Source organism: Heptranchias perlo, chromosome 11 (genome assembly GCF_035084215.1).
Source record: "Heptranchias perlo isolate sHepPer1 chromosome 11, sHepPer1.hap1, whole genome shotgun sequence".
Classification (NCBI taxonomy): domain Eukaryota; kingdom Metazoa; phylum Chordata; class Chondrichthyes; order Hexanchiformes; family Hexanchidae; genus Heptranchias; species Heptranchias perlo.
In genome coordinates this window covers 3917041-3929060 of record NC_090335.1, presented here as the reverse complement: position 1 = coordinate 3929060, position 12020 = coordinate 3917041, and positions in this window count along the sequence as shown.

The following is a 12020-nucleotide window of genomic DNA, read 5'->3' as shown; positions in this document are numbered from 1 at the left end:
AGGAACTTCCCAAAATATCTTTTTTTCCCTGAATTGGCATAGGGTGTCTTTTTAAAATCTGTTTTATTGCCTCTCCCAGGAGATTAGATGGCTGCTGGTACATGACAGCCTTGGGAGTCCCAATGCTTAGTTACAACGTGACTGTCTGGGACAGGCTCGATGGATCAGCTGCCCGTTATTTTGGTATCTCATATTCTTTGTCTGTCTCTGAACGCTAATTATGTGGAATCTGAACAAGCCGTTTTAACAAGGAAACTGTTCCATCAAAATTAATTATTTCAAAAGGGATAGGAACTCAAATCTCAATTGAATTCTTTTGTTCTGTCACTGAGTGGAAAAACAAACCAGCGAATTACAAAGCATGGCTCATTTAAAACAGTTTAATACTCAGTGTGAATCTCTTCGTTCTAATCATGGATTCTCGGGTTTAAAATTCTTTTAGATAGTTTTAAAGGTGGGTCTGGGCAGGTGTCATGTTAGTTTGTAATGTTATCCATTCGCAAACCAGTTGCCATGAATTTGCCCTCAGTTCCTGAAAGAAAGCCAATCTGGATGGTATTAAAAGCAAAATACTAGATGCTGGAAATCTGGCAAAAAAACAAACTGTACGAAGCACACAGTTCAGTCAGCGACCGTGGGGACAACAGACCAAACAACAACAACACAACTTTGCATTTATATAGTGCCTTTATCATAGTAAAACGTCCCAAGGCGCTTCACAGGAGCGATTACGAAACAAAATTTGACACCGAGCCACTTAAGGAGATATTAGGACCGGTGACCAAAGAGGTAGGTTTTAAGGAGCGTCTCAAAGAAGGAGAGAGAGGTAGAGAGGCGGAGAGGTTTAGGGAGGGAATTCCAGAGCTTGGGGCCTAGGCAGCTGAAGGCACGGACGCCAATGCTGGAGCGATGGAAATCGGGGATGAGCAAGAGGCCAGAATTGGTGGAACGCAGAGATCTCGGAGGGTTGTAGGGCTGGAACTTACAGGGATGGAGAGGTGTGAGGCCATGGAGGGATTTGAAGACAAGGATGAGAAGTTTAAAATCGAGGCGTTCCCCGGACCGGGAGCCAATGTAGGTCAGCGAGCACAGGGGGTGATGGGTGAACGGGACTTGGTGCAAGTTAGGATATGGGCAGCAGAGTTTTGGATGACTCAAGTTTAAGGAGAGTGGAAGATGGGAGGCCGGCCAGGAGAGCATTGGAATAGTCCAGTCTGGAGGTAACAAAGGCATGGATGAGGTTTTCAGCAGCAGATGAGCTGAGGCGGGGCGGAGACGGATGATGTTACGGAGATGGAAGTAGACGGTCTCGACGATGGAGAGGATAATGGGGTCAGAAGCTCCTCTCAGGGTCAAATAGGATGCCAAGGTTACGAACTGTCTGATTCAGCCTCAGACTGGCCAAGGAGAGGGATGGAGTCAGTGGCTAGGGAATGGAGTTTGTGGCAGGGACCGAAAACAATGGCTTCAGTTTTACTGATATCCAGTTGGAGGAAATGTTGCTCATCCAGTAGTGGATGTGGGACAAGCAGTGTGACAAATCAGAGACAGTGGAGGAGTCGAGGGAGGTGATGGTGAGGTCGAGCTGGGTGTCATCAGTGTACATGTGGAATCTGATGTGTTTTCAGATGATGTCGCCGAGGGGCAGCATGTAGATGAGAAATAAGAGGGGGCCAAGGATAGATCCTTAGGGGACTCCAGAGGTAACGATGCAGGAGTGGAAAGAGAAGCCATTGCAGGTGATTCTCTGGTTACGACTGGATAGATAGGAATGGACCCAGGCGAGGGCAGTCCCACCCAGCTGGACGATGGAGGAGAGGCGCTGGAGGAGGATGGTGTGGTCAACTGTATCAAAGGATGCAGACAGGTGGAGAAAGATGAGGAGGGATAGTTCACCACGGTCACATTCACAGAGGATGTCAGTTGTGACTTTGATAAGGGCCGTTACAGTACTGTGGCAGGGGTGGAAACCTGATTGGAGGGATTCAAACGTGGAGTTGCGGGAAAGATGGACACAGATTTGGGAGGCGACAACACGTTCAAGGACTTTGGAGAGGAAAGGGAGGTTGGAGATGGGGTGGGAGTTTGCGAGGACAGAGGGGTCAAGGGTGGGTTTTTTGAGGAGGGAGTGATGACAGAGATTTGAAGTTAATGTTTCAGGTATAGATCCTCCAGAACTGAAAGCGGTTGATGGGCAGATTAACAATCAGAAATTGGAGATTATATTGGACAGAAACTGTGGAATTCAGAGTGGAACGGTTGGTGAATGATGAATGGTGCAACAGATCATCTCAAATCAAGAATTGGTCTGAAGCATTAACAAAATAGAGAGTGTGTTAATAGTTGAGGAAGGGGGAGCCCCTGGCAAATGTGAAAGTGGGAGAGAGAAGGAAAATATGGATCCTTCCCACTGACAATTGGAGAACAGTGTATGTGACCAAAGCACTACAGAAACTTCTGGAATAATCTACGCATCGTCCAACCCTAATTTTCTAGCCTGCTTCAATCTCCTGACCCTCAGGTTTCTAATAAGGCAGGGTTAATGTAATGTAATAAACTCCAAGAAATAATTGTGCAGATGAGAAATGACAGTCATTTTGCTCCATAGAGAACAGCACATGAACGGAATGCACCAAGTCCAATCCACATCGCGATCTCCCTTGTCAGGCTTGTGAATATTGTACTGGTAATTTCCCTGGGGCTTCTCCTGCTCCACCATCAGCTTGTGTGTAAACGAGGTTTATACCCAAACATACAGCAGGAGAAACTCCAAGGGAATTGCTAGTGTTGGCCGTACAGCCGTCCTCCACTACAACACTCTGCTACCACCATCTGTTCAGTGGAGCCATTTGGAGCCCATCAGTGTACAGTTCTCCACAGAATAGGATCCAAGGTACTTAATGCACTGATTGTAACGTTTGAATCGCTGTGCAGTGGATGGTGCGTCAAGGTAGGATTCGTCACAGTATTTTATCTGCAACAGTGTATTTTTATATATTCCAATCTCGGGATGTGGGCATCACTGGCAAGGCAGGCATTTATTGCCCATCCCTGGTTGCCCTGAGCAGGTGGTGGTGGGCCTTCTTCTTCAACCACTGTTGGTGGTTTGATACAACTGAGTGGCTTGCTGAATATAGATTAGCTATATATACACATCCTGTGGTTTAGAGAGGTAGTTGCATGCCTAATAAGGACATTTAGATGAGTGATTTGTAGTTCAGAAAGGTATAAAAAGGTGGCGAATTGTAACGGGACTTTGGGTTGGACCCAGGTTGTTTGACCTGAAGCGTTGTATACTTGGTAGACCTTGTGTCCCAGGTTCACTTAGTTTGTAAGTTCTTCACCTCATTAAGAGGATTAAACTTTGAATAAGCGAAACTTTGCTTGTGAGTGTATTTTCTTACCGTCATTGAATAAACTGACCAGCATCGGAGAATTCAGGCTAATATCCATTATTTGAAATGCAAACTGCTTGGACTTCAATCTTGTATTTAAAATGTCACACAGTCTACCCTTTAACTCACTTCCTGATTTCCGTTAATCAATGTCTAGTTTATTGATGAGAGGACTGCAACTAATTGGCGCCAGTGACCTATGAGGTCCTTCTAACCAATGAAGTACAAATACTGTTCACACCAACCCGTTATCTTACCAAAATCTCTTTAAATCTGGCTCTTATAATAAATCACATTTATATGAATTGGTAATAGCATTTCTGAGGTGCCTAATCTCTGCCATCACTTCACATTAAATCACAGATAATAATGTACCTTTAAAAATGATTTAGATTGAAAAACACTTGGAAGCACTTTCAATCAACCAGAAATGCCCAGTGTAACAGTAATGAGTCTCAACATGAGAAATCTAGAATGCAATTGATCCATAGTTTATAATCCGTCATTAGAGAGCCCTCGCCACACCGCAAGGTCGTTCAAGGATAAAATAGTATATCTTATGTCTTATAAATGCACCTCAACACCCGATTTGCCCCAGCTATCGCTTCACAGCGTAGCTCATGAACTTTTAGCGATCTATGCACTAGAACACCCAGATCTCTTTCTTTCTGCACCGGCTTCAGTACTTTTCCCTGAAGGGTGTATGTATGTTCAGCATTCTCCCTGCCGACTGCGTAACACCGCACTTTGACAGGTTAAACATCATTTGCCAGTCACGAGCCCAATCTCCCAACATATCAAGATTCGCCTGTAGTTGGACCTGAGCAGCAGAAGACTGAGAGTGGGGATAGAAGCAGCAGCAGACCTGCAACAAGAGACAACTACTGTGCGACGTCGCAGGTGAGGCAGGAGAGTCCGAGAGGTGAGCACAGTGTAAAAGGAGAGACCGAGAGCGGGAGGAGAGTCTGAGAGGTGAACGCAGTGTAAATCTAAGGCAAGTGAAGGCAGCACAGCTCGCACCCGTGATATGCTCCTCCTGCACTATGTGGGAAGTCATGGACACTAACAGTGTCCCTGGTGACCATGTGTTCAGGAAGTGTGTCCAGCTGCAGCTACTGGCTAACCGTATTTCGGAGCTGGAGCTGTGGGTGGACTCACTGTGGAGCATCCGCGATGCTGAGACTATCGTGGATAGCACGTTCAGTGAGGTGGTCACACCGCAGGTAAAGAGTACGCAGGCAGAAAGGAAATGGGTGACCGCCAGGCAGAGTAAAAGGACTAGGCAGGTAGAGCAGGAGTCCCCTGGGGCCATCTCCCTCTCAAACAGATATACCGCTTTGGATGCTGTTGGGGGAGATGGCTTATCAGGGGAATGCAGCAAGAGCCAAGTTCGTGGCACCACGGGTGGCTCTGCTGCACAGGAGGGGAGGAAGAAGAGTGGCAGGGCTATAGTGATAGGGGATTCAATTGTAAGGGGAACAGATAGGCGTTTCTGCGGCCGTAAACGTGACTCCAGGATGGTATGTTGCCTCCCTGGTGCTAGGGTCAAGGATGTCACGGAGCGGCTGCAGGGCATTCTGGAGGGGGAGGGTGAACAGCCAGTCGTCGTGGTCCATATCGGTACCAACGACATAGGTAAAAAAAGGGATGAGGTCCTGCAAGGTGAATTCAAGGAGTTAAGATTTAAATTAAAAAGCAGGACCTCAAAGGTAGTGATCTCAGGATTACTACCGGTGCCACGTGCTAGTGAGTATAGGAACAGGAGAATAGACAGGATGAATGCGTGGCTGCAGGGATGGTGTAGGAGGGAGGGATTTAGATTCCTGGGACATTGGGACCGGTTCTGGGGAAGGTGGGACCTGTACAAGCGTGACGGGTTACACCCGAGCAGGACCGGGACCGATGTCCTCGCGGGGTTGTTTGCTAGTGCTGTTGGGGAAGGTTTAAACTAGAGTGGCAGGGGGATGGGAACCTGAGCGGGGAGTCAGAAGGGAGTAAAGTTGAGAGCAGCAAGAGAGGGGAAGACCCAGGGGAAATTTACAATACAAATAGTGCAAACAGTTGTTCAAGAACAATTGAAAGGGAAAAGCGTAGAGCAGCAGAAAGAAAGTGTACTTTAGGCACTACAGATAAAGTGAAAACTAGAAGGCGTAAGGCAATTAACCCAGCATCAAAGCTGAAGGTCAGGCTAGGGTGTGTGGCCCAACTAAGAGTTCTATATACAAATGCTGGAGTATAAGGAATAAAGTAAATGAACTACAGGTTCAAATTCAAATTGGAGGGTATGACATGATAGTTATTACTGAGACATGGCTGCAGGATGGTCAGGATTGGGAACTAAATATACCGGGTTATAAGGTCGACAGGAGAGATAGGGAAAATGGAAGAGGGGGAGGAGTAGCCTTAGTGATTAGAGATGAAATCACTTCAATGATACAGGAGGATATAACGAGAGGTAAGCAGCCAACAGAGACCTTATGGGTTGATTTGAGAAATAGGAAAGGATCTAAGACTATAGTGGGAGTTGTGTATAGGACCCCTGGCAAAAGCTCTGAAGTGCTAGATTGTATAAATGCAGAGATTAGACAAGCATGTAACAAATGCATAGTGGTCTTAATGGGGGACTTTAACCTTCACATAGATTGGGAAAAGCAGACTAGCAACTGTCAGAAAGGTAGTGAATTTCTTGAGTGTGTCCGGGATAGTTTTCTGCAGCAGTATGTCCTAGAGGCAACAAAGGGGCAAGCCATATTAGGTTTAGTAATGAGTAATGAACCAGATTTAGTTAACAGCTTAACTGTGCGTGAACATCTATCCAATAGCGATCATAACATGATCGAGTTCAATGTAAACAATTTTACAACACCAAGTTATAGTCCAGCAATTTTATTTTAAATTCACAAGCTTTCGGAGGCTACCTCCTTCCTCAGGTGAACGATGTGGAAATGAAATCCTCGAAATGAAATCGCATTTATAATTCACAGAACAATGCTTGGTGAGTACAGACAGTTTTTTCAACTGCCCGTTGCCAAGGCAATCAGTGTGCAGACAGACAGGTGTTACCTGCCAGGTCTCAGAATATACAAATCACCAAAAAAAAACAACAAACAAAAAAAAACAGAGATAGAGAGGTAGAAACATAGAAAAGACAGCAACTGACCCGTTATATTAAAAACAGATAACATTTGTTCGCTGGTGGGGTAACGTTCAATGTAATTCAATGTAGTGTTTGAAAGGGAAAAAAGTGAGTCAGCTGCTAAGATTCTAGACTTGGGTAAGGCCGACTTCAATGGGATGAGACAGAGACTGTCCACAGTAAACTGGGCAAATCTAGTAATGGGTAAAACGACTGATGATCAGTGGGAAATGTTTAAAGAAACATTTAACGTGATACAGAATCAGTTTATACCCCTGAGGGGCAAGAACTCTACTTGCCAAAAAAAACAGCCATGGACAACTAAAGAGGTAACGGACAGTAGAAGACATAAGGAAAGGGCATACAAAAAGGCAAAAAATGGCACAGATCCTGGCGAATGGGAAAGATACAAAGATCAACAAGGGGTCACAAAACAGATAGTAACAGCTACAAAAAGAGAATATGAAAAGAAACTTGCAAGGGATATCAAAACCAATACGAAGAACTTTTATAGTTATATTAGGAAAAAGAGGGTGGTCAGGAGCAGTGTTGGCCCCTTAAAAACTGAAAGTGGGGATATTGTCATTGACAATGGGGAAATGGCGGACATGTTGAATAATTACTTTGCGTCAGGATTTACAGTAGAAAACCGGAAATCCCAAGAAAACTAATATTGAATCGGGGACAGGGACTCAATAAAATTAACATAAGTAAAGCAACAGTAATGAAGAAAATAATAGCACTAAAGAATGACAAATCCCCAGGACCAGATGGTTTCCATCCCAGGGTTTTAAAGGAAGTAGGTGAGCAGATTGCAGATGCCCTAACTATAATCTTTCAAAGTTCACTAGATTCAGGAACTGTCCCTCTCGATTGGAAAATTGCACGTCACTCCGCTTAATAAGAAAGGAGAGAGAGGGAAACCAGGGAATTATAGACCAGTTAGCCTAACATCTGTTGTGGGGAAATTGCTGGAGTCTATAATTAAGGATAGGGTGACTGAACACCTCGAGAATTTTCAGTTAATCAGGGAGAGCCAGCACGGATTTGTGAAAGGGAGGTCGTGCCTGACAAACCTGATTGAATTTTTTGAAGAGGTGACTAAAGTAGTGGACAGGGGAATGTCAATGGATGTTATTTATATGGACTTCCAGAAGGCATTTGATAAGGTCCCACATAAGAGACTGTTAGCTAAGTTAGAAGCCCATGGAATCGAGGGAAAAGTACGGACTTGGTTAGGAAATTGGCTGAGCGAAAGGCGACAGAGAGTAGGGATAATGGGAAGGTACTCACATTGGCAGGATGTGACTAGTGGAGTCCCGCAGGGATCTGTCTTGGGGCCTCAATTATTCACAATATTTATTAACGACTTCGATGAAGGCATAGAAAGTCTCATATCTAAGTTTGCCGATGACACAAAGATTGGTGGCATTGTAAGCAGTGTAGATGAAAACATAAAATTACAAAGCGATATTGATAGATTAGGTGAATGGGCAAAACTGTGGCAAATGGAATTCAATGTAGACAAATGTGAGGTCATCCACTTTGGATCAAAAAAGGATAGAACAGGGTACTTTCTAAATGGTAAAAAGTTAAAAACAGTGGATGTCCAAAGGGACTTAGGGGCTCAGGTACATAGATCATTGAAGTGTCATGAACAGGTGCAGAAAATAATCAATAAGGCCAATGGAATGTTGGCCTTTATATCTAGAGGACTAGAGTACAAGGGGGCAGAAGTTATGCTGCAGTTATACAAAACCCTGGTTAGACCACACCTGGAGTACTGTGAGCAGTTCTGGGCACCGCACCTTCGGAAGGACATATTGGCCTTGGAGGGAGTGCAGCGTGGGTTTACTAGAATGATACCCGGACTTCAAGGGTTAAGTTACGAGGAGAGATTACACAAATTGGGGTTATATTCTCTAGAGTTCAGAAGGTTAAGGGGTGATCTGATCGAAGTTTATAAAATATTAAGGGGAACGGATAGGTTGGATGGAGAGAAACTATTTCCGCTGGTTGGGGATTCTAGGAGTAGGGGGCACAGTCTAAAAATTAGAGCCAGACCTTTCAGGAGTGAGATTAGAAAACATTTCTACACACAAAGGGTGGTAGAAGTTTGGAACTCTCTTCCGCAAACGGCAATTGATACTAGCTCAATTGCTAAATTTAAATCTGAGATAGGTAGCTTTTTGGCAATCAAAGGTATTAAGGGATATGGGCCAAAGGCAGGTATATGGAGCGAGATCACAGATCAGCCATGATCTTATCAAATGGCGGAGCAGGCACGAGGGGCTGAATGGCCTCCTCCTGTTCCTGTGTTCCTATGTATGTTCAGCATTCTCCCTGCCCACTGCGTAACACCGCACTTTGACAGGTTAAACATCATTTGCCCGTCACGAGCCCAATCTCCCAACACATCAAGATTCGCCTGTAGTTGGGAGCAAGCAACGACAACAACATGTGAAAGCAATTTGAAAAAATATTGTTTGACCAATTTAATGATTTTGTTCTGTGGTGGTTGCTGTTTTTAGATTACTGGGTTTCAGAAAAATTCAAATGATTTGACTGGGTGATTTTGTGGCGTCTTCTCATTAGTGGCTAATCAGTGGCTTTCCGACTCGTTTAGGGAATGGAAATAGTTTTAATTTGTGTCGCATTTAGTCAATTGCTTGTTTCAACCAATCATGAGTTTTGCTCTGTAATGTTATTGAGGTGTGACAACATCAGGTATGAAATTCATTTTTCAGTGATGGCCTAAATTGTGTGCTATACCCAAGATATAAATGTGTGTAACATACTTTTTTTGTTATTCGTTCATGGGATGTGGGCGTCGCTGGCGAGGCCAGCATTTATTGCCCATCCCTAATTGCCCTTGAGAAGGTGGTGGTGAGCCGCCTTCTTGAACCGCTGCAGTCCGTGTGGTGAAGGTTCTCCCACAGTGCTGTTAGGAAGGGAGTTCCAGGATTTTGACCCAGCGGCGATGAAGGAACGACTAAATATTTCCAAGTTGGGATGGTGTGTGACTTGGAGGGGAACGTGCAGGTGGTGTTGTTCCCATGTGCCTGCTACCCTTGTCCTTCTCGGTGGTAGAGGTCGTGGGTTTGGGAGGTGCTGTTGAAGAAGCCTTGGCGAGTTGCTGCAGTGCATCCTGGTACACTCTGCAGCCACGGTGCGCTGGTGGTGAAGGGAGTGAATGTTTAGGGTGGTGGATGGGGTGCCAATCAAGCGGACTGCTTTGTCCTGGATGGTGTTGAGCCTCTTGAGTGTTGTTGGAGCTGCACTCATCCAGGCAAGTGGAGAGTATTCCATCACACTCCTGACTTGTGCCTTGTAGATGGTGGAAAGGCTTTGGGGATTCAGGAGGTGAGTCACTCGCCACAGAATACCCAGCCTCTGACCTGCTCTTGTAGCCAGAGTATTTATATGGCTGGTCCAGTTAAGTTTCTGGTCAATGGTAACCCCCAGGATGTTGATGGTGGGGGATTGCTGTGATCGTCTCCCAGCCGAGATGTGATAGGGGGCAGTTGGAAAGATTATCTGTAATCACCAGGCATTGTTCTCTGACTATATATGCTATGCGTTTTTAGAACCCTTCACTCACCTGACGACGGAGGTAAGCTCCGAAAGCTTGTGATTTAAAATAAAACTGTTGGACTATAACCTGATGTTGTGCAAGTCCTTACATTTATAACTGTTCAGGTCACCAAAGGCCACAGCATTGGACCTGCTGCTTCTAAGAAGCTTGGTTTCAACTTTTACGACAAACTCTTCTTTTCCCGAAAATCACTTTATGATTTACCGTCTACACCTGTTTCAACACTTTTCAACCTTGAAAAAAATACTTGCATTTATATAGAACCTTTCACAACCTCAGGATGTCCCGAAGAGCTTTACAGTCAATGAAGTACTTAGGTTGTTACATAAGGTTAAATCTCACGGGATCCGAGGTGAGGTAGCCAATTGGATACAAAATTGGCTTGACGACAGACGACAGAGGGTGGTTGTAGAGGGTTGTTTTTCAAACTGGAGGCCTGTGACCAGCGGTGTGCCTCAGGGATCGGTGCTGGGTCCGCTGTTATTTGTTATTTATATTAATGATTTGGATGAGAATTTAGGAGGCATGGTTAGTAAGTTTGCAGATGACACCAAGATTGGTGGCATTGTGGACAGTGAAGAAGGTTATCTAGGATTGCAACGGGATCTTGATAAATTGGGCCAGTGGGCCGATGAATGGCAGATGGAGTTTAATTTAGATAAATGTGAGGTGATGCATTTTGGCAGATCGAATCGGGCCAGGACCTACTCCGTTAATGGTAGGGCGTTGGGGTGAGTTATAGAACAAAGAGATCTAGGAGTACAGATTCATAGCTCCTTGAAAGTGGAGTCACAGGTGGATAGGGTGGTGAAGAAAGCATTCAGCATGCTTGGTTTCATTGGTCAGAACATTGAATACAGGAGTTGGGATGTCTTGTTGAAGTTGTACAAGACATTAGTAAGGCCACACTTGGAATACTGTGTACAGTTCTGGTCACCCTATTATAGAAAGGATATTATTAAACTAGAAAGAGTGCAGAAAAGATTTACTAGGATGCTACCGGGACTTGATGGTTTGACTTATAGGGAGAGGTTGGATAGACTGAGACTTTTTTCCCTGGAGAGTAGGAGGTTTAGGGGTGATCTTATAGAAATCTATAAAATAATGAGGGGCATAGATAAGGTAGATAGTCAAAATCTTTTCCCAAAGGTAGGGGAGTCTATAACGAGGGGGCATAGATTTAAGGTGAGAGGGGAGAGATACAAAAGGGTCCAGAGGGGCAATTTTTTCACTCAAAGGGTGGTGAGTGTCTGGAACGAGCTGCCAGAGGCAATAGTAGAGGCGGGTACAATTTTGTCTTTTAAAAAGCATTTGGACAGTTACATGGGTAAGATGGGTATAGAGGGATATGGGCCAAGTGCAGGCAATTGGGACTAGCTTAGTGGTATAAACTGGGCGACATGGACATGTTGGACCGAAAGGCCTGTTTCCATGTTGTAAACTTCTATGATTCTATGATTCTAAGTAGTGTTGAAGTCGCTGTTGTAATGTAGGAAACGCAATTTGTGCATAGCAAGGTCCCACAAACAGCAATGAAATAAATGACAAGATAATCAGTGATAGGAAAGATAATGGAATCCTTACTCAAAGATGTAATAGAAAAACATCTAGAAACTGAAGATATAATGAAGAATAGTCAGCACGGATTTCAAAAGGGAAAGTCATGCTCGACCAACCTTATTGAATTCTTTGAAGAAGTAACAGAAAGGGTAGATAAGGGCAATATAGTAGATGTAATATATTTGGATTTTCAAAAGGCCTTCGATAAGATACCGCATTGTAGACTCATGACTACGGTCAGAGCATGTGAAGTCAGGGGACAAGGTGCAGAATGGATAGCAAGCTGGCTACAAAACGGAAAACAGAGCGTAGGGGTTAAAGGTAGTTACTCAGA